This window comes from Vulpes lagopus, chromosome 5 (genome assembly GCF_018345385.1).
Source record: "Vulpes lagopus strain Blue_001 chromosome 5, ASM1834538v1, whole genome shotgun sequence".
Lineage (NCBI taxonomy): Eukaryota > Metazoa > Chordata > Mammalia > Carnivora > Canidae > Vulpes > Vulpes lagopus.
The window spans coordinates 44,145,026-44,172,789 of record NC_054828.1 but is presented as its reverse complement, the minus strand read 5'-3'; the positions used below and the strand labels follow the sequence as shown (position 1 = coordinate 44,172,789).

General features: G+C 42.9%; 1 long non-coding RNA gene across 1 annotated transcript in view; it reads left to right on the top strand.

Annotated features, from left to right (window-relative positions):
* Positions 1-27,764, top strand: part of LOC121490446 — a 203,304-nt gene that overhangs the window by 90,605 nt on the left and 84,935 nt on the right. Inside the window, exon 7 of the long non-coding RNA XR_005987675.1 lies at positions 26,707-26,834. This is a non-coding gene — a long non-coding RNA (uncharacterized LOC121490446). The remainder of the gene's footprint in view (positions 1-26,706; positions 26,835-27,764) is intronic.

Below are 27,764 nucleotides of genomic sequence, written 5' to 3'. Positions count from 1 at the left end.
CATGCACACCCCAGACTCTGTCCCAGTGCGCGGCCAAGTTCTGTTCTCACGCTCCCTTCTCCCATCCTTCAGTGTATTTCGGACAGTAGAGGGCTTTGAGCTTGAAGTCTGGGCAGTGGTATGGCTCAGCGTTTCTTTAACGTCAGTGTTCATATAGGTTATCTAAGGATCTTATGATAATGCTGTGGGCGTGGAGGCCTGAGATTCTGAATTTCTGGCACATTCCTGTCGCTGCTGATTTCTTACATGGTCTCCTAGCTGTCTCACACAGTGGGGAAGTGAACGGTGTTGGAGCCAAAGAGGCCTGAGTTCAGGTCTCAGCTTTGCAGCTTCTGCTCTGTGTCCTTGGGAAGTTGCACCATCTTTCGAAGCTTCCATCCCCTCTTCTCTAAATAATTACATCTAGCAAATGGGGTCAATACAAGGATTAAGTCAGCTAGTGGCTGCAAAGTGCTTATCATGAGACTTTCCATATTGTAAACTGTGCACTAAATATTTGCTGTTTTTGTTAATATTCACAAAAATCATATGTGTGAAATGAATAAATATCTACAAGCGCAGGCATTTTGTTCTGTTGGAGTGGATGAGATGCAACCCCAACTTGACGTGACTTATTATACAATTATATAAAGTACAGTAGGCAAAGAGGGCAGCTGTACTCTTATTCAGAGTAGTATATTTCTTTCTAGGAAAAAAAGCATATGTATTTTCCAAGAGAGGACAACAGATTAATTCCATGAAGGGAAGAAAGCTGTGATAGCTGAAACTAGGGGCAGCTTGGAGATCTGAAAATAACAGGTGAGGGAGGGGAGGAGTTGTTAAGTAGATAAGGCAGCGTGAATGTGCATCAGTGTGGGGTTACATAGTGTGAGGCACAGACGGCCTTGCTTCATTTCATAGTCACTACTGGGATCCAGTTTCCCAAAGAAAATTCAAGTTAACCATAGCAAAGCCTGGAAATTCGTGAGAAACAAATGTCACTCATGCACTTTTGATTCTACACTGTGAAATTTCCTGGGATTACTTGATGACTCTATCCATGTTTTAACGATGGTGATATGGCTAGACCAGGAGGGGCTCATGACGTGTAACCACAGTCGTGAGTTTGGGAGGGGACATGTACACCTGGCTGTGGCAGGAGCTTTGGAGCCAGCCAGATAGGAATCTCTCTCCCAGGCACTAGAGGGTAGTGGCTGAGAGTACTAGTTCCAGAGTCAGACTGCCTGGATTGCATCCCACGAATACCACTGACCAGCTATGTCACCTTGAGCTTCTTGCCTAGCCTTCCCGCACCTCAGTTTCCTCATATGCAAAAATTATCATAATATCTTCCTCATGGCATTTTTGGGAAGCTTAAATAGTTTATGTAAGTATATAATGTGTTCAGTAAATGGTAGTTCAGTGACTAGCATCATTACAGATTGTTCCATTACTGGACAAATGAGACTCATCTGTCTCTTTTTTTACTGTCCCACCCTGAAAACCCAGTATTGTCTGTCAGGGATAAGGCTTTCGTCAGGAGCCCGGGAGCATCTTGCCCCCTGTTTTAGCCAGGATGGCAGGAGTGCAGCAGTGTGAATGGACAGATTTGGCTGGTTGAATCTGAGGTGGAAGTGGGGAGGTGGCGGAGGTAAGGAACCAAGCACACATGGGTTGGAAGAGGTTAGACAACAGAGATGTGGTGGGGAACACAGAGACCACAATGCCCACTGCGTTTTGGCCAACTGTCCCTCCAGTTGCACAAACCAGAAACCTAGATGTCATTTTGACAACCCCTCACCCTCCAACCTCAGCAATGAGCTAGCTGGTCTCAGCTTGGACCTTCTGTCCAATCCAAATCTCTTTGCTTCTGCCTCCTAACACGTTCACTTTCCCCCTTGTTTCCACCTTCAGCACCACCCTCAACAAAGCCAAATTATCTTTGCTTGGACTGTAAACGACTCCATCTGATTTCGCTTCCCCACTGGCTTCCTTCCTTTCTTTTTCCCATCCTGCAGCCAGAGGGACTTTGCCTAAAAACCAATATGATCCTATTGTACCCTGCAAGAGTTTTTCATGGTTCTGAGGACAAAGTCACAGTTTCTAATGAGTGTGGGTGAACTCCCATGCATTCTTCTACAGTTGTGTCTTCTTCCATGGAACTTCTTCCTGGTGTTCTCCTGTACCCCTAGTCTTCCTTTAGTCTCACTGCTCACCAAACTGTACCCAGCTCTTGGGACTGCATTTGCTTTTGCCTGGAGCACTCTTCCTTCTTCCTTTTATCACCTAATATCTTCTCATCCTTCTAATGAGAGTCAAGCATCAGGGAAATTATCCTCGATCTCCCTTATCAGGAGAGAGGATATTCTCATTTTAGGCTCTCAAAGAGCACCATGAATTTCTCCTTTGTGGCACTTAACACAGTTGGAATTCCACATTTACTTGCAATTAATTATTAATAAGCTCCATGAAGGCAAGAATCATGTTTGATTTTGTTCAGCATTATATCTCTAGAGCATAGCATGATGTTTAGAATATACTCTATACTTGATAAATACAGGCTGACTGCGTAAATGCATGTGTGAATAAATGAATGGACTCATACATGAAAAAGTAAAGATTCAGGCAGAATCAGGATGTGGGATTATCTCACAGTACAGGTTCCTCAGGGTACAGCTGAGTCATCTTACTGGGAGATAGCTCAGGTCTTCCCTGATTGTTCCATCCCTTGCTCACCTTTTCAACCCTGAGAAGTCTTTCCTCTCCTGCAGAGTTCCGCAATGCAGAGCCTCCATTCTGGTTGGGTCATCTCTGCCCCTTCGGCTCAGTATGCAGCATGCAATGGGCACTTGATGCATTTTTTCCACCTGATGAGTGAATGATTCATTGCCCAGGGGAGAATAATCCTCCCCACCCCCCTTCTCATCTCATCTACCATTTTACTCTTGGGAAGTTGGGCTGGGATGTCTGGTCTCTGTTGGAAATGGTACAACCGATGCCTCTGAATGTGTCTTAGATCCAACTCTTCTTAGGAAAGGATTCTGAACACTGTACTTTGATGATGTAGGTCATTCATGATCAGAGTTTTGGTCATTCTGTCCCGTGTCCGCTATGTTGTTATGTACTAAACACACCTAGCCCCTCTTATTTTGGGGTAAATTTGGACCAGAGCTGTTGTCATTCCCCTTGGGCACTAAGCTGAGTCAGGAATCTTCCTCCCCTCGAAGGCCTGGGAGTACGTACCTCTCTTTCCTCAGTTGTTCTGAGGAAATTACTTTTCTGGAAAGAATAGACCCAGGCCCCAGTTTCTTGGCAGCCAGCAGTGGAGAGAGAGTGTAAGCTGAGCCTCATCCTTTCTCCCTGCACTTTACAAATATCTCATTCTTTATTTCCTTCCAACAACATGTGATGACCCTTTGGCAAGTCCTTAGTGCTAAATTTCTTTTTTATGGAGGCAGCAGTAAAAACTCTAGGGCCTTTGATAGGCAGTGCTGGGACGTTGAGCGGATGTAAATCACTTGAGCATTGGCTGGATTCGGTTGACAGATTTCTAGGTTCAATGAAACGTTCCTTTTCCAAATAAATCAAATTCTGACCTATGAAGGTCTAAGCTGGGAATGCTTCTGAAGTGTCTGAATTTGGACTGAGGTCGAAGGTTGTCCTATTTGGGTGATAGGCATGGATTTTGTAGTAAGCATGAAGGGAAAACTCACGATGTGGAGTTTTGCACATTTCCCTTTTGCTTGAGACTTTTGATGCTTTCTGTTCTGTTCCCTTAAAAGAAATGGATGCAAAATACATCTAAACAGTCTCATTTTTTTTTTTAAAAAAGAAGCACATGCATGCATGCGCAACTCTATGTACTTGTAGAAGTTCACAAAGAACAAATGGCTGGACTCTTATAAGGGATTAGTATGTCATGGAATGGTGTTGAGGAGATCTGCTTTTAGGACTTGGAATTTTAGAAATGTCCCCAAAGTGTCTGTTATCTTACTGTGACTCAAAGTACCCTGAGGATTGGAAGGACCTGACTGTCTGCTATTGGTCTTAGTTTTATCATTTCAAATGGTAAATTGTTTCCCTTTACAACTCAAGTACCCGTAGGCATGTTTACTGTAGGAGTCCCAAAGAAAGACTGGTCAGGGACACAAGGTGTCCAGAATGCGTCATTTAGGAAGGCACTCCCTCTACGTCTCACCTGTATGGGAGCCATCACAAATGGAAACGTGCAGCTACTCTGGAGCCCGATATCAGTCAGGTGGGGGACTGCGTTGACACTCACTAATGGCCCAGTTATCACGGAATAGCATAGTGCCATTAACAACTGATTATACACATTATTGGGTAGCTCACAGCTAATGGGACCTGTCACAAGATCTCAGAAGACTGGGCTTATGATCTGTTGATAAATAGATATGTGGTACACGTGGGTCAGTCATTTCCTTGTTAAGGAGGAAGGAGGAAATGAAGTGACAGCCTCAGCAGTTCCACACAGACCATGGCTACGTGCCTGGCTGGAGTTTGGTATCAGGATGTGAGGCCTGACCAGGGGCTGGATGTGTCTCCCTTCTAGACCTGCAAATATAAAGGGTGGCTGTGGATAGGCAATGCCACAGGGATTTTGTTTGTTTGTTTGTTTTTGTTTTTTTGCCACAGGGATTTTTGAAGAGGGCCTCAGAACCTCAGCATCCACACAGCAGGTATCCCCTTCCTGGCAGGCCCCTTGGGACGCTGGCAGTGCTTTCTGGTGGGGCTGCTTTTATCCTTGTATTTACTTTGTGGGGTTTTTCTGATGGGGGGAGATGGTACATCCTTTTTGAGTGTCCTCAGTTGTGTCAAATCTTTAAAGGAGTAGTTCACAAATGTGAAATAAATAGGGATGGGACTACTACTGCAGACTAGTACTCTGTAATTAAACAATGGTCGAGGTCTACTTTCCATTCTAATACAGTTATTCAGTGTTATAGTAAAATTGATCTGAACTTTCAGCCACAAATCCAGGTGTGCAACATTATTTTATTAAAATCAAATAGTATTTGATTTAGCTCAGATGAGAAATCTAATCTCAGTCATTTTGGTAGAGAGTGGGGAATGAAGACATTTCTATAGGACCCTCTGGTGTCAGTGGACCTGGGTATTGTTCAGACCCTAATCTGCATTGGTTCCTTGAAGTCTGGTGCTTCCTTGGCACCATATTATTGCCAAGGCTAGGGAAATGTCTGTCTAGGATCAGCCTTGTTAGGTGCATTATGCCAGCTTTCCACCAAAGGCCCTGTCACTTCCTCAGGGCATTGTAGAACCCTGGAGTCTCACTGTGCTCCAGCCTCATCCCTGGTTTTGGGAAACCTCCCAACTCAAAAGCATTTACTTCTTTACCTACGTCTCAAGGAGCTCAAAATTTTAGGAGAAGGAAAAAAAAAGAAAAAAGAAAAAACAGGTAGACTTCTCTCTAGGCAGTTTCTATATTTGGCCTTTACAATCCTCTGCTAAAGTAAGGGAACACAAAGAGCCTGGCTACCTTTTTGGGAACCAAATAGGGGGAAATATAGTGAGAACAAAACACACATTAATATCTCAGTGCATTATACTGCCGTGGTAATGATGGTGATGACAGTGATGGTGATAAAGATGATGATTTATATTGGCATATGGCTTTAGAATTTCAAACCACTGCCTGGTATGCTCCCCAGAGTAGGTCAGTAAGATAGGAGAGTGTGCCAAAAGGAAATGAAAGACTCAGAGAGGTTTTGTGAATTGGCCAAGGCCACACCGTAGGTTAGTAACCACAAGTCCTCATTTGCTGGTTCAACATAGTTTTCTCTGAGAAGAGGCCACGTGTTGGCATTTTTTGTTTAGGGAATACCAGACCAACCGTTCTAGAGCAAAGTGGCTTTGAAGTGACTTAGAGACACTCAGGGTCTTTAATAATCAGGGATATTAACAGAGGGAACCTGAGACTTCTAAATCCCTCAAAGTTTCCCTGCTTTCTGGGCAGGAGAGGTGCCTATCAGGTCAGACCAAACTTGACCCCCTGCCATAGGGATGAATTCTCCAGGAAAGGAAGTTTATTTTGGCATTATTTTTCTCCTCTGCATTAATCTCCCTAACTGTCTGCTGCTCCTTTCCTTGTACCAGGACTAGCTGTTTACTTAATTATTCTGACAGTGAAAGTAGTTAAAGGTTGGACAGAGAAGGCAGAAAAAGATTGTGCTGGAAGGAAAGAGAAATGCTCTATTTTTTCAGAGGGATGCAGATTTATTTCAGTTTTAGTAGTTCTTATTCAAATTCATCTGAAGTAATTAATGAAAGCTAGAAGAAGGCCTACACACACACACACACACACACACACACGCACGCGCACACAGACACACACCCCTTCTTAGGATTTTTTCACTCTTACTTGAATTATGTTGAGCTGTTTGGTCTATTGGTTCAGTACCCCAAGCCTAGTGCAGTATTGTCATCCCTTGCTTTACAACACAGTCATTATATCCCTAAACCACATTGTGATACACAGTGCCTTCTGTTTACGACTCCCGAAACTCCCACTCCATATATCACCTGCCATAAAACCCATCAAACTGCTGCTACTAAAATGGTGCACAGTGGTCTAAGCAGGAGCCAGGCAAATTGTGTGATACCCTACTGTGGTTAATGAGAGTGAAAATGTGGTTAGGATTTTATTCAGGCGATGTTCATTTGCAGGGCCATTGTAGTGAGATGGCAAAGAAAGATTCTTTTGTTAACTTGAATGACAATATATTTTCTATTGTATGGAGTGGCTCGGTGCAGAGTTTGCCAAGTTATTTGTCAATTGTAAATAAGTCAAACTGTGACCTTGAACGACTAGCTTTTTATTGCTTGGGGGTCTCGAAAACTAATTAATACACTGAAATTGTTATATGGCGTATCAGAAACCTGTTGCCAGATCTTAAAGTACGGTAGTGAAATTCGACTCTAATAAAGACAAAAACAAAAGTTAAAGTAGAATGTCCTTTTTTTGTAGAATGGATAAAATTTATTGTGTCTTTTACCCTGGGGGATTTTTTTTTTTTTTTAAGAAGATGGATAGGAGAGAAGGCATTGTACCTTTAGAATTTTTTGCCTTCTTTTGAAACCTGCGTATATGCAGAAAATTCTTAGTAATATCTGTAACAGTCACTGAGTCCCTGAAAAGATATGTGAGGATCTTCTTTAAAAAAAAAAAAAAAAATTAGAGCAACTGAACAGCTTTGTTCTGTAAATAATCTTGATTCAATGGAATTCTCACCCCTCCCCCAAACCCCCTCCCCCCATCTCCATCTCTAGAGCCAAGACATTTTCATCCTAGTAAAGAGATTTCTTAAAGGCTCAATAAATGCAGGTATATTACTCAAGGAACAAGAATGTAAACTTCTCTCCGTTAATACACAAGCCACCTTATTGTTGTTTTACACACAGTTCTTTCTTTTCTTTTAAATAACCAGTGGTGTGCCATGGCAGACATACTGCTGAAGGTAGAAAACTTTCTTCCACAAGCCTTGGTCCATTTATGAAAACTTTAAAGAAAAAATTAGCACGGTGTATATACAGCATGTCTGATCTCATTAACTCATTAATTCATCACTGAGATATGAGTATCCCCAGAGACCACTCTGGGCAATGTCATGGAAGCAGAGCTTGTCCCTGGCATATTTTTCCTCTTTATTTGATCTTCTCCACCACTGCTCTTATCCCCATGATTGGTGTCCTGGGCCTGTCCCTGCAGTAGTGTTGTTATCACTGCCAAAGCTGCTGTGGACATCCCACCAAACCCCAAGTTCTCCACTAAGTGCTTCCTATATGTTATTCATTGACACACACACACACACACAGATGCTGTAAGGTGGGTTCTAGTGTATTTTCTGCTTTACAGATAAAACAAATATGAGGTCATTGGAGATTTAAACAATTTTCTCAAGGCCAAGTGAATTAGGAAGAAGTAGGACTTATTGTGGCCTCCATTCTTTTGAAGCTTTTCTGATCACCTTCTCCTGGGGTTTTCTCCACCCCCAGTCCTGTTACACCCCACCATTTTTTTAAAGTCTTGTTCTCTTCTGGGGAAAATGAGTGAGCAGGGGATGAGCTATATAACCCCTCCTAACTTCCATATAAGTGCTACCTCATCTCAGCACAGGGCTCCTGTTTCCTGGAGGTCCTTAAAATGATGCTCTTCCTGGATATGTTACATGCTAGGACCTCAGCAGAGAAACCATTGGCAAGGAGGCACTGAAGCCTGCTTCATAAGTATTGTGGGCTGGAACCCTCTGCAATGTACAGATTTCCTGAGAGTTTCATATCTCTCTGTTCGTATCTTGGCAGCCCTAAGCATGGAAGAGAGTAGAGTTACTATTACCAGGAAGGAATAAATAGGGGTGAAAGAAGTATCCCACCCACAAAGCTTTTGTGGGTGATACTAATAAATTCTATGTACTTTCGTGAGGTTTTGTTCGTCAACCCCAATATTATACCATCATAATGCTGAGACAAATCATTCAGGTAGATACAAAAGGATAGCAAAGAATATTATTCTCTATAGAATGACCACAGGCTGTGGGGCAGAGTTTTCAGATTGGGCCCCTCTGTGATCTGTTTGACTTCTGCGGGGGGAAATCTGATTTCAATTGAGTCATATTGTTTTAAAAAAATTCCAACCCCAAATAGCACCACAAAAAGGAAATTAAACTATAAAAAGTGCATTAGGGTAAGGGTAGGAATCTAAGTTACTGTCCCAGAAACAAGTCAAAATCAAAGTTAAGAATAGAACCCGTAAGTTGCTCTAGTTAGACATTACAGATACCACCGGTATTTACAATTGCTTGATATAAAACAGTCTATCTTGCAGTGGATGCTGACATCATAAGCATAGTGCTTAGGACTTGAGGATCTCCAAGTACTTTTATAAGCATCCCTTTACTTATTTAGTTCTTGTGAAAAATCAGATAAGTAGAAAATACCATCATCCAAGCCACATGGATAGAAGTGCTCCAGTTGGAAGTGCATTCTCAGTATGGGCCTAGCAAGGTATTGTTGGCCCTCCAAAGGCTTGGCTACATTCTTTCCCTGACTCAGCATTCGTGCACTTTGTAATGCATATTTCTGGCATTAGAGATCCGCAATTGGAGGCTCCTGGCTGGCTCAGTCACTGGAGCCTGTGTGGGTTTGAACCCCATCTTGAGTGTAGAGATTGCTTAAAAATAAAATCTTAAAAAAAAAGAAAGGCAGTTGGGGAAAGATGGCTATTTATATTCTGGCCTTGGTGGTCTCGTTAATTGGCTCTGTGATGGTGGGCAGGCCACGAATCCTCTCTCCCATGCCTACTGTCCAAAGTTATTTTGAAGGTCAAGCATTAATAAGTAAGCAAATAAATAATGTGGTCAAACGTAGGAAAGTCTAGGGCATGAAACAATTGTATTATCATTATAGAGGAGAAAAAAGAAGAAAAACAAAAGAAAGGTATACTTTTAAAAACTAAGGTGAGGATCTGCCACAGTGTTTTGCAGGCATGTAAACATAATATCAAATTTAATACAGGTATGGTTGTGCCCTTCCTAATTATTTCTTACACCTGGATGTGGCCCATGGGAAAATTGTCTCAGAGGCCATGCATTTAGGGTCTTGTATATTTTCAGGTTTCCTTATTAAGTAGAAACCAGAAGCCTTTTTATGTCTCCATGGGGACACCTCCAGAGCTTGTATCAGCAAAAAAGAAACCATAATGTGAGGTGTTGGGGTTAGGACAGAAAATCTGAAGGGGCTCAACCCCAGAAAAATGGGAGACCAGTCCACTGGCTGGCCTTATGGGCTGCACAACTTGATGGTCTTCTCCTGGACACAGGATGGTTGTTGTGTATAAAAGAAGCTTTGCCTCTTAAAGAGGAAAGAGTTTAGAGGCGTGTGCGTATGTATGTATGTGTGTGTTGTATTCATTTATAGGCTCTTAATCAAAACATTTTGGGTCTCTTCACTAGCAATGGGTAAGAAGTATCAGAGAAAGAAGAAAAGAAAGCAAAACAGCTAACATACTAATTGAATGCCCGGTGACATGGAGTATTGTACAATATGCTATCTGGGATACCCTTTTTTAAAAGAGGTTGGATGTGGCCATATTTTTTACTCTCAACTGCTAATTGCTTGCAGGCTCACGAAATCATTGTTTCTGATGGTTAATCCACTGCAACCTGCCTAGTTTCAAGCTGGGTTCTCTGGGATTTAAAAGAAATCAGAGCCATACTCACTGACCTGAAGGAACGGACTGGTCAAGGAGAATATACTGATAAAAAGAGAGACCATAAAGTGAGAGTATTTACAGTTAAGTGATGCATCAAGTAGCAAAGACAGCCCATGCTTTGAGGGGTTCAGAGAAAGGGTAATTTCACTATTGGAGAAACAGGTACTGGGATTTCAAATTGGGGTAGGGAGATCTCCTGGAAGTGCTGGAACCAGAAGGGGCAGAGAGATGTGGGTAGAATTTGGACACTTACCTCTAGAAACACTTTGGTTCTATGAGCCTGGGGCCAGCAGAGGGAGCACAAGGTAATAAACAGCTTTGGTTTGAGAACTTGACTTTGCTCTTTGGAGCTCAAGGAAAACAAGGCTGCGGGCAAGATGGGATCATTCACCACTATCCTCTCTCCCCTTGTATGTACTTGTTGCCTTTTAGAAGTCTACCAAGTTTCGCTCCCTCCCTCACTTCCAAAACTTGTTCTATGGTAAATGCAGAAACAGACCCCAAACCAACCAAAGGAGCCCACAGCAAACAAAGAAAATCTAGACAAAGAAAAAAACAATAACATCAGTTTTTAATTGTTCTTTAAACCAACTTCAATTTTTCAGCCTCCCAATTCTTTGAATAATCGGGTAGTGTGAAGAACTCACAGAATATTATAGCTCAGAGACCTGTCACTTTAATATCTTCTCTGCCTTGGGGAAATGGGCTATTTAACAGAATTCAGCAAATCAATGACTGTTGGAAAGGAGATTTGAGGGGAACTAATGCAATCTTTCTAAGGCTTCAGTGGTGAAACATGCATTAAAAAAAAGGCTGCAGACTCATGTTTATTCTCAGCAGAACTACTTTAAGTTTCTAGAAATGTGGTCAAATATTCCAGAGATATGTTAGAGTGAGCCTCCACCTTCACTGAGCTGGCTCTGTGTGGCCCTCCATGGTCCATTTCATGGGTCTTCCATCAGTTGGCAAAGAACAACACAACTCTGCCTGCCTTGGGGCCTTTACACATACCATTTCTGCTGAAGCCCCACTCCCTATCTCCTTTTCAATCTTCCTTTGGCCAAGTTAATTGCATCTCAGTATTCAGATCTCAACTCAGGCCTCACTTCTTAGGAAAGTCATCCATGACCTACAGACTAGGTCTGTCCACCATATGTTCTTCAGGGTACTTTGCACTTTTTATTCATAGTACTTGACAAAGGTTGCAATCGCATATGTATTTTTGTGACTATTCCACTCATTGTTCTTTTCCTTACTAGACCAAAGCTTCTAGGTTTAGAGACTCTGTCCTTTTTCTATATCATTGTATCCTCAGCGTGAAGTATAGTGCCTAGTTTTAAGTCTCAATAGCTACTCATTTATTGGGTGAAAAAAAAATACATAACAACTATCAGCTGCTAATAGCAGGTGTTACGTTCTGCTAAGGGAGGGCTATGGGAGTAGACAGTAAAACTGGGACTTAGGGGAGGACAGTAAGTTCAGGAGAGACTTGATAAATACTGGTTTTTGAAGGGCAGAGATGGAATGGGGAGCAGAGCGGGAAAGTATTGGGAGGGAGGCTGGACAGGGAAGCACGCAAAGTGTCGGCTAAGGGACACATGGGGACAGAGGACAGACTATGTGGGGCTAACTGTCCTGTGCCAACTCTCTGTAGGTTGAAGCCCCAGTCATGGTTTGATGTACTGTGATCTAAAGAACATTACTGATGGTGCTAGTTATTCTTTATTTGCTTCCTGCCCCTAAATTCATTCTATTCTTTATATCCTCTCTGTGTCCCAGGAGGCTAACCCCAGCTCCTGGTTGGATTTGGCCAATGGAAGGCACCGGCATGGACTGGTGGGAAAGAGGAAGGGAGGGAAGAGTAGGTGGGGTATGCCCATGCCCTCATTTCCTCGAGTGCAGATCTCTGACGGCAGCTGTGGCCCTTCTCCTTTGGCCAGACTCTCACTGGTCTCAGGAAACCATTTCCTGCTTTCCTGCTCTCCTGCTGTCAGCCTTCAGGCCTCCTGCTAACCTGAGTCCCTCCTTGCTGTTCTCCTCCTTCCTGGTTCCTTGTTTGTTTCCTTAACTCTGCTTCCTCCTGTGTTAGTAGCCCCTTGTTAAAGTCTCATTGCCATCATCTGCCCACAACTCTGCTTCCTGTTGGGATCCTGACTGATGCACTTACTTTCTCCAAGTGATGGCCATTTGTCTAGATTCACATTAGAAATATCCTCTTTATTTTTGAGCAGCACATTGGCTATTAGAGTCTTGGCTCTGTCAGTGGAAGGAAAGGCCTCTCTTTCTGCTGCTTCTACTGTGTATGCGACGAGTATACGGTTAACAACCTGATCCCAAACCTAAAATCTCTGAAGAAATGTGACTTAGAAAGCCCCAAGCTGGCAGGGGCATGGAGAATAGAACCATTAGCAGGTAAAGGTGCTTATTAGACATCCAGTCTGCAAAATTCAGGTCACCAAATTTTTTTGAACTGAGTTATTTCACTCGCTGCCTCAGTTTTCTAATTTATTTTGCCCGTGCAGACTCTGGGTTTGCATCCCTCCTTCTCCCCTTGCCCCAAATAAAAAGTATAGCAAAGAAGAACAGGAAGATTATAGGTGCAAGAGATTCTCTCCCGGTTCCAGTCCTATTTTGATATTATCGGCTAGTTAGATTTTTCTCCCTAGACATATTGAACATGTACCCCCAGATCTATAAAATGTCCAATTAAGAAACCAAATGAAAGTGTTCAGGAACCAACTCAGTTACATTGGTACATAATGTAAGGCTTTCAAAAATAGAAGAGAATAATTTAAATATGTTTTTAAACTTATGGCGTAATATTTCTTCTGACACTCCCCACACTCAACTCCCTGCCAGATACCCAGAGCAAGAAAATACTAAGAGTGAATTTTCTAAATTAGGAATAGAGAAATGACCCATTTACAGAAAATCAAATGCAGTCTCTCGCACGTTCTGCAAGTACCTGAAGAAAATATAGAGACGACTCATTTTAGAATCTGCCACAGAAAGGGCCAACCCTTGATCTGTAGAATCCTTTTCACTAAGGAAACCTTTCGTTGTAGGATGGAATGTTGGAATTGAAGACACCAGGGCCCGGATCCTGTCTTCACTTTGGCTTAATGGGGCTGGGCTGGGCTACCACTCAGAACTCTGTGACCTGGACGGATGGAAATACCATGTTGGGGATTTGAGGTAGAATGGCTGCCTGATTGTTTATGTCTAATTTTAGTTTCCTTCAGATTATTTTCAAGAACAATCTTGCATTACACAACTTGCATGTTTCCATAAATAGACTCATTCTGTTTGTTTTGAGGCTCTACTATCATTTCTCTTGCATTCCTGAGTAGGAAATTCTACTCTGAGACCATCGTCCATAATCCCAGGGCTTCAGAGGAGAGCTGACATGGCCCCTCCCTGCACTCCCCATATGCAGACCCTCCTCTCTGCTGATTCTATAAGGGGGCTGAACACATATAAACATAAAAATAATCTGGAGTGTACCTAAATCAAACCTCTGGATCTTTTTCCTTAGCCAACATCCCCATTCTTTTCTTTCTCGAGAGGTGTATGGCTAAAGGAAAATCACACTTTTTACAATTGGCCTTGGAGTATTTTCCATATGTAAGGGACTGTTTATAGGGCTGATTTATAAGTATGCTGACTATGGTTCACAGCAGAAATTCACTTAAGTAATAACTCCAAGCCTTGCTGTGTTGGTGCTTCAGGCTGGCTGGACTTACTTCAAGGAGAGTCAAAAGATGCTTGAAATAAATTATTTTAAATACAGTTTCATTTTAAATATATAAGCCAACTCGTTGTAGTGGCCTGGGAGTCAGAAACGTAGCTCCACTTGTGCTACGAGCTTGTTGTGCAATTTGTGGCAGTTCCCTTACCTCTTCTAAATGTCACATTCCTCTCTGGGAGATTAAATGTGTGGACACAAGATCTCTGTGTTGCACAACTGCAGGGGGCGCTATTGACATTGCAGTCTGCGTGGTGTTTCAGGGAGGCTCCATTCCCATATAGCACAGTGAGAATGGTGTCCTCTGGAATGAACGATACATTGCTGAGGCCCAGGCGTGGCTTCTGAATCATTATCTGTTGAGTATTCACTGTGTGCCTACTGATAGAGAGGCATGTAGAAGGCAAAAGGTATGGTGCAAGCATTCGGAGGTTGGGAGCGGGGAGCTGGCTAACAGAGGTTAAACATTATTTCACGAATGTGTTGGTGTACTTGTTTCACAGACGTGTGTAAAGAATCTGCTAAGGCCAAAAATTGTGCCAGCCTAATCATATTTTTTTTCTTCTAAAATTCAGCTCAAACGTGAGTCCCTTCATGAAAACCCAATCCCTCCCCCAGAGAGCTCCCAGACCCAGACTTGTGGAGAACAAACAGGAACTTGTGATGAGTATTACGGTAGCGGGATGAGCTTCAGACCTGGCAAAATTTAGCCGTAAGGATTTTTGGATTATCTGATGTTTTGTATTATTCACATTTCTTTTCTCTATGGGTGAGTAATTGAGATGTCAATGGACTTCGGCTAATATCTATTGAGTGGGTGAAGCGCTGTTAAGGATGCGAAGGTGGAGGACACGTGAGATGTGCTGTCGAGGGCTAGGAACGTCAGACTGATTTGTAAGTAACACGGATGGACTTTGTTAAGGGCTTAGGAGTGTGCTATAGGATTCGGAGAGAGAGAGAGATCACAAGCACGCACCTGCACACCTGGCTTGGGGAATCAGAAAGGCGTCCTTGCAGGAGGTGCCATCGTGGTGACTTACCCTTGTCCTGCCGGGATTGGCTTGCCCTCTGTAGCACGCTTTGCTAGCTCCCTGGACTTGGCCTTGATGGCATGTACATTACTTTTTTTTCTTTTTAAAGATTTTATTTATTCATGAGAGACAGAGAGAGAGAGAGGCAGAGACACAGGCAGAGGTGAGAAGCAGGTTCCATGCAGGGAGCCCGACGTGGGACTCGATCCCGGGACTCCAGGATCACACCCTGAGCCAAAGGCAGATGCTCAACCACTGAGCCACCCCGGTGTCCCCACATTATTTTGCTGTTGGAATAACATCATTGCCACTAGATGGTTAGCCCTGGGAGGGTAGAGACCATGTTCTTTTTGCTTCCTGTGTTACCCACTGGATCTTAAACAGTGTCACTGAGTAGAAAACATTCAGAACTATCCAATAACTGAATAAATGAGTGGGCAATGAGTACATAGGAATTGGAGTAGAGAAGGACCTTCCTGGTGATTGCCACATATAAGTGGCCCCCTGTTAATCTTTGGAGACTCTGTGTACACTAGAAATGGCAAACTGCAGAAGATCCTTTTCCTCAGTGACCAGAGGGCTTATTTTTTTTTTTCAAGATGTTATTTATTTATTCATGACAGACACAGAGAAAGAGAGAGGGGTGAGGGAGAGAGGCAGAGACACAGGCAGAGGGAGAAGCAGATCCCATGCAGGGAGCCCGATGTGGGACTCGATCCCGGGTCTCCAGGACCACGCCCTGGGCTGAAGGCAGGTGCTCAACTGCTGAGCCACCCGGGGGGCGTCCCGACCAAAGGACTAATTGAGAGAGGTGGCAGCAGGTGCACGGAGTGTGTCTAACTTCTCCTTACTAAACTCCAGAAAGATGAGTCATCCCTGGTTTCATTTAAGCTCTTCTTGAACTTAGTAGGTGCTCATTAAATATTTGAAAATGAGACGAGAGCAGGGATGGATTCCCTGATGTCTTCTGTCCGACAGCCTTTTGGAATAACGAGCTCTCATTGCCTACCCCATGCCCCCTCCTGCTTCTCACTTAAGCCATGTCTTTATGCTGTGAGAAAAATGGTGCAATATGGAGAAAAAAAAACAGGGCATCTGGTTCACCAGATATGCATATGGCCACAACATATGGCAAACCCAGGGCATTTGACCATCGTGCTCATTAGGATGTGCCGGCAAACCGGATGCCGCACGTTCCCTGTGTCTGTGTCGTTTTTCTCCCAGCACGTCGACCTGGTGTTAATCATCGGGGCACACTCGCCTCTCCAGGGCAGACCACTTCCTCCACCCCTCCACCTCTGCTTTCTTCGGAAAATCCCTCCACGTGAGTGCCTATTTTGCACGGCGTGGTGGCCCTCACCTCCGCAGGATGGTCTTGCTCCACAGGTCCCACTGAGAACATCCACAAACCACACTAACAACAGAAGGCTGTGGTAGCAGCTCCCGGCTGCTCAGGTGGTGAGAAGGAAATGCAGAGTCCTTTGGCACTCGGCATTGAGGGAAATGGTCTCCCCCCCCCCCTTTTTTTTTCTTTTTTCTCAGAGTCTGGGATAATTAACTTTGCATAGAAGAAAGAAAACCCAGCCCACCCTAGATCTCCTGATTTTCACTCAGATTCTCCAACTTCAGGAAGAGGAGGGCCAGAGAGAGTGGAGCCCCACCCCCGACACTGGCAAACCAGACAAAACAACCAGCCATTCAAAGGGCTGAGATGGAGAGGGGGTCCGTTTTCAGAAGCCAGGGGAGCTGCTCCTTCACTTTGTGTCTTTGATAGTTTTCCCCTGAAACGTCCCTGCTCCAGTTTTTCCAGGCCCCTGTGACGTTTCTGTTCCCCTCTCCCGCAGACCTCCACCAACCACTTCTCTAAGTAAATTCCATTTTTCAGTTTTTGTTGGCAATTGTTACACCATTCATTTCGCACATTTGCATATTTCATTTTTGTCCAGGTTGCTTCTCTCTCGTTGCATTTCTAAAAATGAGAGATGAGATCAAAACTCACATTAACCTCGATGTCATCCCCTTTGCTTTTTGTTCATTGCTATTCTTTGTTTATCATCTTTCAGCAAATTTTCAATCCATATGACAATACTCCCATCGAAATCAATTAGAACCAGTTTCACAAAATAGACTTACTGATGCCCTCTGTCAATCTTCTCTTGAATTCCAGCTGTATACTGTTGATGCACATTCACTGATTGCTAGATATACATTATTCCTTTCATCTGCTGGTAACTATCAAAAAACAGTAACAAATTTGTCCGGAAGGATTTATTCACCACATAGTTCCCCTCTTTTCTTTCTTTCTAAGTATTGCTGATGATTTGATTGAACTCAAAAGAGTTACAGATTTTTCTCATTTAGTACCCACTCCCATTATTTCAAGGCAGGAAAAGTGCAGATTTTTTTTTTCTTTTAAATAGTTTTATAGACAAAGTGAAAGATTTTTCATTCTTGCTTCAAATTCATCGTGAAAACAGAAGGCAGTTTTCCCAGATGGAAATCTGTCATATCATTATGGAAATGTCAGATTTCCACCCAGGGCATATTGACAAAAAGCCATGGTTTTTGCCCAGGGGGTGGAATTTCACAAATTTTCCCAAGAAGAGCTGCATTCCCTGGTAGAAGACAGAGGCAATTTCTTTCCCCATTTCAGATTTGCGAGTCTGAGCTCTAAGAGATTGGTTTCAGGCAAATACCCAAGGAGGAGAAAAGAAGATTTTTGCATCTCCATTACTGGCCATAGCAGCTTGGCTTGCCTTGGCGAGTCCGTCCTGGCTGTCTCTACTTTGGTATTAGAGTTACTGTGAGCCGTACCTCTGTTGACGATGTCACATAAAATGGGTGTGTCACATTGTAGACCGGAGGCGACATTTCCTTCTTTGACTTACCTGATACTGCCATGTAACTGTCTCCTTTTTGGTTAATAGACATGCTCTTCTTAAAGTCTCTCTTAATTTTGGTAATTGTATTTTTTCCCCCTGGGAATGGAGTGTTTTAAACCTCCGTTAGTGGAGGATTTCATGCATGCATTAGAAATATTAGCAAATCATGTCCATGTTAATGAATGATAGGACATTTAGAGGAAAATAAAACAATCCCCAAACATTTTCGTACATTTATGGTCATCAGAATCTCACGCTTTAAACAGATGAAAGAGATTTGTGAGTGGCATAAGTCACGGCAGAAATAGCCTTGGGACATGAGTTACTCTATTCTATTACGTAAAAAAGTCTCGCTGCCTTGTATAATAGCCCTGTAGATTAGCAAGTACAATGCAAAGGATCTAAATATTTTTCTTAAGTAAAGATGTGCTGTTCTCAACAACAACAAAAAAGCTCCTCCAAAGATTATGCTAGTATAGGTACTCTGCTCCATTAATATAAATGACTCTGATGTATATTTTTTTCCTAGCAGAAATACCTGCATTTAAAAAAAATGCAGCAATAACTTCAAACTTCAAAGGTCTAAACTTCAAAAGGTTTCTTGCATTCTGCTTGATGGGACAGCATCTTATGCACACATGCTTTTTTCCCTGCTAAATGCCTTAATAATGAGCTTGGGTTCAGATTTTGTGAATCGGAGCCAAGTAACTCTATTTTATTATATTTGCTGGGAAATGAACTAGCTCAGGGTAATTAGGAAAGCAATTTTATTAGCTTCTATTTCATAAAGATTGTTTTTTAATCAGAGTCAGAACTTACTAGAAATGATTCTGTGCTCATTGCTCGGGTCTCAGGAAATGAAGTGGGGCACCATAGGTCCTAACCCACAGTAAAACCGATGTGATGAAGACAGAAGCTTTACTCTTAATCTCTAACAATGCTGTAAAAATAAACCCAATCTGATGGCATTGTAAATAAGAGGGTCACGGCTAACGATTACCTGTGTCTAGTTTATTATAGACTAGAGCCTTGATAACTGAAGGAGTTAAAGCTTTCTGTTAATTGGCCCGGGAGTCTTGGATTCAAGTGGTGAGCAGTTCTGGTTTGAGGGCCGGGGCTCCCGGGGCAGGTAGGAAGAAGCGTAAAACACCGGATTAGGTGACTATGTCTTCAAGAGACAAATGGAGGGAGGAATCGGGACTGATAGTGTATTTAGATAACGTAGTGTGGCTGTGAAAAAGACAAATGCTCTACTGAGGCACACAGCATACCGGGGGGTGGGGGGTGTTGCTTATAGGAAAATGGAGTTCCTGTAATCATGCCTCTCCCGGCAGCCACTTATGGAGCACGGCAGACTGTTTGGGGCACCTCATTATAAAGAGAACATCAATACTGTAAATTAGAGAGAACTCAGAGAAGGGTGACAAAAAAGATAAAAGGATTAGAAGAGGTGACCTATAAAGAAAGGTTAAAGGAACATAACATTTAAAGCTTTCAGGAAAAGGAGCTGGAGAGATGGAAGCCTATGCTAACTGTCTACAAATATTTGAGCAATAATAATTTTAAGGGAAGAAGAGGATTGCTGGCCGTGGTTGAGAATGGTCTAATAAGAAGTAACGGCTTGAAACAAGGAAAGGGGAAAATGTCGGTTAGGGGACATTAGGAAAAATCTCTTCCCAGTAAGGGCAATTAGGCACTGAAGTGAACTGCCCGGGGAGGTGGCCCAGGCCCCGTCACTGCAAGTGTCGCAGGAATTCCAGGGGAGCTCGAAGACTCGGGGAGCCCCTGGGCGAGGAAAGGAAGGCCGCCTTTTCCGAAGACAGTCCTGCACCGGAGAAGGGAGTTAGGAACCCCACAGGGCTTCGGCGGGGGCCCCCACCTGTGACTTAAGTCCGGTCAGTGTGTGGCGGGTGTGGTAGGTGGAGCCTACCAGTGTGGGGCCAAGGTGGTAGGTACCTTCTGGGAGGAAAAGCCCATCCTGTGTGTATGGGAAATCCCTTTCCGAAAGCTCTTCTCTCCTGCCTTCGGTCATCAGTGCTGGTGTTCCTCATTCCCCCCCACAGTCATCGAGGCATTTACATAAATCATTGTACAACACCCCCAAGAAGTCAGCGCTAACGTGGGAAGGGGAGGAATGCCTCTGACAAGGAAGCCCATTTAAAAATGAATGGTGTGAGGTTGTGTGCATCCGTTTCTGTTGTGCAAGCAAAGGGAAATAGAGAAAATTGCCATGTTTTATCATGTCGGATGAGCTGGAATAGGTGACACTGTGATCAGGTGTGCATGCATAATCACTCCCCCAAATAATCGCCATGTGGAATAATTTCCCCCCAAATCTTGCAGCTTCAACTTATTCTCTGCGAGTGACTCATAAATCTTGGCCTTGAACGTGAATCAAGATTCCAAGCTGCAGGCTCAGGGGTTTGTTGGATTTATTCAACTTTAGTCTTTATTTATAGACATAAAAGTGTATTATTGGTTGTAACATCCAAACAAAAGAAAACAGATTGTAAGCATCCATTAATGTTTTCCCAAAAGGGAAATCGCACGTTTCTCTCGGGTCTTTCATTCTCTCTCTTGTAATATTAAGATGATGTCATAAACTCGTAATTACTTTGTGATGTTCTTGTGCACTTTATATCTGTTGGTTCGGAGACGCAAATTCCCTTTCTGATCAGAATGCAGCAAACAATGTGGGCAGGTGGAAGAGAAGTCTTTGGTGGCCTGCGGTTTAGAAACCTCCGAAGTTTTGAATGTGAACTATTGAAACTGTTCTCTGGGAGGAGAGAGACGCTTTGGAAAAATCTTGGGTCTTGCGTTATATACATGAGATGAGGTGTTAATTTATTGGAACAATTACTCTTTCTACCAGAAAAGAAAATTATTTTGGTTAATCAAAGTGGAGGCTATGTGAAAAAATATTACCGTATTTATCAGGTGGGAGTTTTTCAGCCATTAATCACATCCAGGAAAGCGAAAATACTTTAAGAGAAGGGGTGTGTTTGTGTGCGTATTATTAGATGTTTGGCTCTCAAGTCCTGGTGACTTTGGGAGAAACCGAAAGCCCGAAGCTAGGTCTGTGAGACAGAGATTGGTCACGAGATGGTGGCTTTCTCTTCTCTGGACCAAATCTTTGTTCTTTTACTCTCAGCTCATCTCTTCAATTCTGCAAGAAAGAGACCATGAAGTATCCATTTCCGAGTCCTCTTTAAGCCTTGCTCAGATTTCTTATTGCTCATTGCTAACCGTTTTAATTTCTGACCTCTTCTGCTCCACTAGTTATAGACCCATTCGCTGACCCTCTAGGATTTCCAACTCGGTGATTTATGTCCTTGCCATATTCATGTGAAGCGCCAGCATCAACCTCTCAGAGAAGGGGAGAGAGAAAGAGAGAGAGGGAGGGAGGGAGGGAGGGAGGGGAGAGAGAGATGCTTTCCTACCATTCTCCTGTTCGGTGTCAGAACAACTTTTCTTTCCATTTCTCTTTTCTTACAGTCTTAATAATGATCTTGATGCTGGTAATTTTTAGATGGCCCCAGTGATGTCCCTCCACATCCCTAAAGAAAAAAAGAAAAGAAAAGAAAAGAAAAGAATTTCTTTTGGGTTTTAATTGCTAGAGCTATCATAGACTGAGAGGCGATGTTCTCTTGAGTGGTGAGGTTTGGGGCAGGATGGAATGTGAAGTGATCCTACAGTGTGCAGTCTGGTCAATTAAACTACTGACTTCTGGGAGAGGCAGGGAGGGGAGGGGAAGCCTGCTTCTGCCTTGGCCTTTGTACCGTTGCTCTTCCATGGGGAAGCAGAGCCTTTACGCCTTTCCCGTCGAGCTATTGAGGCTTCCGGAGACATCTGTCAGAAGGAGCCGAGCCACTCTTACCACTTCCATAGTCTATGCCTGCTCCGGTCTTGTAAGTTGACAACTAGACTAGCAAACGTGGGTGCCGCGCGCCATCCTCAGCTGAGTCGTTTGCTTTCCAAGTTGAGCTGAAGGTACTTTGGCTTTCGATCTTTGTTTTGCCAGTGGTTGTATATATTCCTTTCTGTATCTTTTCCTCACCTCTGTTTAGTTTTTCATTTTCAGGCCTTTCCCTCATTCTTTTCATTCTTTGCAAATGGTAGGTGTCCAGCAAACATCGCTTCTCATGTGAGCCCTGCTGGAGGATCAGTCTTTACGTCTGTCCCGCCGAGGCATGTGTTGTGTGGTAACACTGTTCAGAATTGCATACGAAAGCAGACTAGCGAGCCTCTTTGTCAGGTTCTGGACGTGCCCCACGCGTTGATCCTGTTTAGTTATTAGAATCTGAAAACTTAATCATACACTCTAAGAAAAGGCTTTGATAAAGAATTTTACTCCTGCATGTTCATTTAAGATTTAGACTTGACGTATTAACGCCAAATTTAAAATTGTGTCCTCTTCATTGCAATCCTCTGTAGTTACAAGGTTCTAATAAATATTATGTCCTCCCATCATGCAATTAAAATTTTCCACCTCATTTCACAATGCAAAACATTCACATGTTGTCAATCATTTTGAAACATGATTTTTTGACATCATATAATTTCACTTCATTTTTTCAGACAGACATCGCACTAGGAAATTATTTAAGAAAGAATCCTATTATATCTTTATTTTTCCACCAAATTTCACCTTCAGATGTAGTCATTTGTGTACATTTCAGTAATTTCAATAATAAACTTGCAAGGAGAGGGGATGGCAACTCCTCAGTCAGACGTTTGCATATGGGTTTTGCCACTCTTGCGAGGCTGCGGCTCAGTTGTGGGCACCCGGTTAGAAAACACGGTTTTAGCCACGGGAAGTTTACAAGTCTTGCTGCACAAAGTGAAAAGGTTGCTGCTTGAAACAGCTACCACCTGGGAAGCTGGGAGAAAAACATGCGTGTGCTTTTGAACTCTCCTCTGTTTAATAACTAGCAGACACTAATGATTTGCCAAACATCCTGATTTAAAATGGTGGTAGTCAAAAGCAAGGCTGCCTGCTGGTTGTCAGGTAGCCCACCTGTTCTCCAAACCAGAGTTCCCGTGACCTGTGCCCAACGCAAAGCTGTTATCCTTTAAACCACTGCTAGACGTGCATGTACACCTCGGTGGTTTCTCTCACTAGCATTCTGCTCTGCTGTTGGAGAGAAGCTTCTCGCTGGAAGTTCCACGTTGCCTTTTTTTTTTTTCTTTCATGAAGGAAGATCCTTGGAGAATGGTGGCATGCACAGTCTTTGGGGAGGTTAGGATGGAAGGCGGGGTAGGGGGAATGAGGGCTCATCTTGTCTGCGCAGCAAGGGAGAGTTAGTTAATGGTGACCAAGACATGCTCAGTTCAGTACAAGAGGAATATACTTCCTGGTTTTTGATTTTTTTTTTTTTAATAGTCGAGTGGATTTTCCAGAAAGATCAACCATATCATTCATGATTTGGTGTAGTTTCAGTGAGAGGCAAAGTAGAAAACAGCCAGTGATGGAGGGTGAGGAAGACATGACATAGGGACAGCAGTGTTGACACGGTGTCTGTAGTCTCTAGTAGGTGAGTAGAGGTGGTTTCTGATGGAAACAGAGGGCCCTGGGGAGGAGAGAGAACACTGCTGTGGTGTGGCTTAAAGTAGGGAAGTGAGCAGAAGAGTTTATCCAGTGTCAGTTTGACTATCATTTTATTTTTTTAATTTTTTTATTTATTTATGATAGTCACACAGAGAGAAAGAGAGAGGCAGAGACACAGGCAGAGGGAGAAGCAGGCTCCATGCAGGGAGCCCGACATGGGATTCAATCCCGGGTCTCCAGGATCGCGCCCTGGGCCAAAGGCAGGCGCCAAACCGCTGCGCCACCCAGGGATCCCTGACTATCATTTTATTAGCACAAGTAAGTTCATTTAACTAGCGCTCCTAGGATTGTCAAAACCGTGTGGCCTTTGCAATGGGCCAGGTTAGTGTTTCCAGCCAGCCATGTAATGGCAAGAACTTGGAAGCTGCTAGACCCAGGCTCGCTCTTCATGTTCTGCTCCTGTTTGTTTAAGATATTCTAGGTTTATATAGCTACTATAATGCGGATATCAATGAATACATTGGAGTGAAACATTCTATAGCATAGGAGGGAATTCTTTTAAGATAGTTCCACCTACTACTGAGTATTATATTGAAGTGATTACAGTGAGGATTTTATTCATGGTTAATCCGTGAAAGTCCTTGGTATGGAGTAGGATCGCATGGCACATTTTTGAATGCCTACTTTTGTACTATGTTTCACAAACACTATGTCATACCCACCCAACAAAATTGGTATTACTATCTCTTTTTTACTGATGTGAAATCTTCGACTCACCCTGAGTCATATGGCTAATACTGTGGCAGAGCTCAAAATCAAATCTCCCATACCCTAAATGTTTGTTCAATGAATGTTGACAATTAAATCCATACCATGTTCACTTATGGATATTCGCACATGCTTATTCATTAATTTTACACACACACACATCAGAATACCCATCTGTTTTTTTGTTGCTGTTGTTGTTGATGGATGATTAGTAAACTAGAAGGCGATCCTTTACAATATGTGAGAGCATGCTCCCCACCCCCCCCCGCCCTGATCTTTATTTTAAGTGGAGGCCTTTGCAATATTCTCTTAGTCCCCATCCAGAGAGTTTGTCCCCAGGGACCAGAGGATGCTTAACTTGGTTCTCTCAAGCCCATTGTGCTACAGATGAAGATAGCAGTTAGCATTCATCATCCTTGGTGATTTCTGTTTCCCTCTCTGGGTTGACATAGTGCTTATCACCGTGCTACCAAAGCGCATTGACACGTTTGCTAACTTCTCATGAAACAATACTGGAAAAGTAGCCCCTTCCTCGCAGCTGTTCAATGGCTCGTTCTCAGATATCCATTTAATTTTCTCAATATTGCAAGCCCTTTAACATCTGAACTCTTCTGTGTGTTGTTTACACTTGTCTTGCTTTTCATACAATGATATTCTTACCTGATGGAGAGCAGCTCTTTAAACCACAGTTGAGGTACATTGAAGAGTTTGTGCCATGGCATGTCTACTACTTACCACTTGTTTTAGGAATTATTTGGTACAAGGGAGAGAATGTACATGAATAAGCTAAAAAAAAAAAAAAAGTAGGTGTTTTTAAAAGGCTTTATGGACATCTCCTGAAACCCAGGTGTACCAGTAGGGCAGTGGTGGCCTTAGCCTGCAAATTGACATGACTTTTCACTTCCTATTCCCCACGTCATAGTCTGAATAGTTGAAGTGGTGAAGGGTGGCTGGAGAAGCAGAATCCTGCAAGCTGGGCTACTTCCTCAGGATGCTGGGAAGGTCTTCAAAGGAATGAATTAGGGGTAGAGAGGTTTGTCTTTTCAGAGTCATCTACAGTTGATCCTTGGACAACCTGGGTTTGAATGGTGTGGGTCTGTTTTACATGGATTTTCTTATAGTATCATATATTAGATATATTTTTCCATAGGACTTTCTTACCATTTTCTTTTCTCTAGCTTATTTTATTGTAAGAATACAGTATTAAAACATAACATACAAAATGTGTGTTAATCAACTGTTTATATTAGTAGTAGGGCTTTCCAGTCAACAGTAGGCTATTATTAGTAGTTAAATTTTTGGTGAGTCAGAAGTTATCTGAGGGTTTTGGACTGTGCAGGAGGTTGCTGCCTCTAACCCCCATGTTGTTCAAGGGCCAACCATACAGTAAGGATTGTGGTGGACGGAAAAGGTAGACTTAACTATGTACATTGATGGATTTTTTAAAAAGATTTTATTTATTCATGAGAAACAGAGAGAGAGAGAATGAGAGAGAGAGGCAGAGACAGAGGGAGAAACAGGCTCCCCACAGAAAGCCTGTTGGGGGACTTGATCCCAGGACCCTGGGATCATGCCCTGAGCTGAAGAGAGAGGCTCAACCACTGAGCCACCCAGGCATCCTCATTGATGAATTTTTAAGTTAGTCTACCTAAGAGGTAACGACTGCATTCTCATGCAGAAAACCATGCAATGCACATTTTTAGATAGCAGACCTTCTCTAGGGCACCAGGGAAACAGAAGTACCTGAATTTAGATCTAAAGTCAAGAATCTCCATTCTTTCTGTACTGAAATCACAAAGTATTTCTTGGAAGGTTTCATTTCTGTTTCCACATGCAAACCCATTTGTTGGAATCCAGGGAAAAGACACATTTGAATTCAGCCAAATATTCTTTCCCTCTTGAAACCTCCTCCTCCCTCAACCCTAGAATACACTGGAGAATCACCTTTCACCTTTCTCCTTTCTAATCCATGTGATTTTCATATGTGGACACAGCCAGTACTATAGTATTTTTGGCTTTGTGCATACGGTCCCAAGAATCTTGAAGTCTCCTGAAAAGTTCAGCTAGCTATTCAGATATTTCTGTCAGGCTGATTGTAGGTCATAATAGGGTTTCTAATAATCTTGGGTAGATTTCTATGATCTGCGGAAAAAAGCTTAAATTATAGTCAACCTCAGGGAAGTTTTGATTGGAAGGGAGCCTAGGAGCTCCCTCCTCCTGTCGGCAGCACCATCATGGTCTGGTCTTATATAACTTCACTCAGTTCACTTGCTATTTTGCCACACTTCTGTGGTACCCAGGCAGCCAGATGATCCTCACTGAGATAAAAGCATCTGTATTTGAATAGGCTGAGACTTCAAGTTTCTTTCTGTCGTTTTAAGATGCTACGCAGAATTGTTAATGCCATCATAGGGTGACCAATATGGCCTACCAGGTAAGAAATATGATCCCACTTCTAACATCCTTTTTGCATACCTTCTTTTCCAAAAATGCTTTTCACACAGGTTGCTGGCCCTGAAGTATGTGGCAGAGGGTTTATGAAGGGCTGATCTCTCAAAAAGTGCTTCACTCTCCAGCTGGAGACAGACGTGCCTACAGGAGCTTGAAGTCCTGTGTTCTACTTCCAGTGAAGGTGAGTTTTAGCACAAAACACCTTTTTGTGTTCCCTACCTTCTGGAAAGTTGTTGGGAGCATTAGCTTTGTCCCTACTGCTTCAGACCTTAGCCTCTGTAAGAGACCTAACCTTGGGGGGTGCTGAAGATTGCATGTCCACGGATAGATACTATCAAATTGTTCAACTATGTAAAATATCAGAATGTAATGAACCCAAGCTTGAATGGAGTCCTACAACAGTTGAATCACCTGAAAGAGCCACTGGTTTCTAATTTCTTGTCTTTTGAAGGTTTGTTACATGTAGGCAAAAGAGACCAATAGCCCTGAGTCACTGTCCCTTTCAGAGCTATGTAATTTAACAATGAAAATAACAACGTTTTAAATCAAGCCATGCACTAGACACTGTTCTAAGTTAGCTCCACCCGGGTCATCTCATTCAATCCTAAAAACCACCTTTCAAGATAGATATTTTCATGATCCCAATTTTATAGCTAAATAAACTGAGGTTCAGAGAGGTTAAGTGACTTGCCTAGAGTCACAGAGCAGGAAAGGAGTGTATTAGGGTTTGAACCCATTGTGAGTTCAGACCCTATGTTTGGAGCACCCAGCCAGTTGTAATGTGAGCATTTAAAGGGCCTGCCCAAAGTGCCCTTCCCTTATGATCCAGTCATACTTCAGTTCTCTTCCTCTGATCTCAAGCCTAGTAATGCTTTCAAAACTATTTATTGTGTGGGGTTTTGAAAATAAGGAGAAAAAGGAGGGGGGGACAAGATCAAGAAGAGAAATCAGGAGCTGGGGAGGGAGGAATGAATAAAAGGAACACAGGATTTTTATTTTATTTTTATTTCTTTAAACTTTTTTAAAATTTAAATTCAATTTGCTAACATTTGGTATAATACCCTGTGCTCATCTCACCATGCGTCCTCCTATTGCCCATCACCCAGACACC